This window comes from Grammomys surdaster, unplaced genomic scaffold (assembly GCF_004785775.1).
Source record: "Grammomys surdaster isolate TR1022 unplaced genomic scaffold, NIH_TR_1.0 63, whole genome shotgun sequence".
NCBI classification, from domain to species: Eukaryota; Metazoa; Chordata; class Mammalia; order Rodentia; family Muridae; genus Grammomys; species Grammomys surdaster.
Window position 1 is genome coordinate 5033140 of NW_021604565.1, and position 1716 is coordinate 5034855.

A 1716-nucleotide genomic window follows, 5' to 3' on the forward strand; every position below is an offset into this window, starting at 1 on the left:
TCTCCCTCATTGCTCACACCCGTCTGTCTCCCTCATTGCTCACACCCCTCTGTCTCCCTCATTGCTCACACCCCTCTGTCTCCCTCATACTTCTTATTCGATCCCCCATCAGTTCAGTTTTTAACTTGGCCTTGGTGGAGCTTCACCTACCAGAAGAGAGTTCCTTTGCAAACAAGGTATGTTGCCTTGACACGTTCGTTGATTTGAAAAGTAGTGAAGCAATGTTTCTTCTAAATTTGCTTCATTTGGGATAGTGTCTATGAATCTCACATATTTAAAATACAACCATCCCTCCCACTTTAGAGGGCCATTCCTGAGCTGCCGATCCAAGACCTTAGAGAAATAAGATAGTTAACCCCATCCCTTACAGTCCTGCCCAAGAAGCCAGAGACACTGTGGTACTCGGATTGTCCAGCCTCTGCCTCATGGGGACACTGAGGATTCTCTAATCCTGTCTCTCCTTTCTCTTTTCTATTCTTTTTTACTCTCTCTCTCTCTCTCTCTCTCTCTCTCTCTCTCTCTCTCTCCCCCTCTCTCTCTCCCTCCCTCTCTCTCTCTCTCTGTGTATGTGTGTGTGTTACTAAACCTAGTGACTCACACACTAGACAAGCCCCTTCCACTGAGCTATTATCCCAGCTCAACAATCAAAACAACAATAAGATGGCAGTGGCACTTCGAAAATCCTCAGTGTGGTACATTTAGGAAATAGAGGCAGTAAAATCAGATGTTCAAGGTCATTTTAGCTACATATAGAATTCAAGTCCTGCCTGAAGGGGAGGTGTATTAATTATATGAAAACCTGCAATTTTGTAAGCTATTTAAATATAATTAAACAATTTCATGCATAGTGATAACTGAACAAACAACAATAATATCTACAGTCTCTAATCCAACTCCCAATAAACAAAGGTGGCGTTCTTCATGATCAGCTAACGTAAGGTTCCCCTCAAAACATTTAGACCTTCCTCTCCCAGCAAGACACGAAGAACTTCTATGTGCTGCCTGGCACAGTGGTGCACCCTTACGATGCCAGCACTAAGGAGACTGAGGCAGTACAGTCTCAAGTTTGACAGTAGCCTGGCCTGCACAGTAAAACCCCGTCTAGAAAGGAAAACAAAACCAAAACAAGGTTTTTAAAACTCTCTGGGCAGGCAAGAGCGTAATAGAAGAAAATGTTCACAGGCACCTTTGTATAAGCCGCGCTGAACTGTTGCAGACCTCAGAGTGAGCCAGCCTTCTACAGCTTTGCTATAGACATGCTACTCACTCTCTTAGGTCAGTAGCAATAGCCTTGTGGATAGGAATTGGCCAACTGAAGAGAGATAGGCATGTTTTCCTGCTACTGAAATGAAAAGCAAGTCTTTCTTTTGGCTTACTAGGCTTCTTGACCTGTTTGCCCAAGCCAGTCACAGTCAGAGGTGAGTTATGCAAAGTTACCATGCCTCACCAGCCTGTGGAATGCTCAGGCTCACTGAGCAAGTACAATTCAGTTCTCACCTTCTTGCTACCAACAGCCCCGGATTCTATTGTTGATTCTCCCATATCATGCTTTTCAGGTTTGCTCAAAAGATGTTGTGTTGGGGTCATGATTTGGAAATCTCATGTTTGATGTCACTTTAGTTGGAGAATTAACATCTTGTAAGTCACTTCCAGGGGATAGGCACAAGTCACCCCCCACACAGTTTGGTGCCTAGGGGCAGGTTACTTAGTAACTCT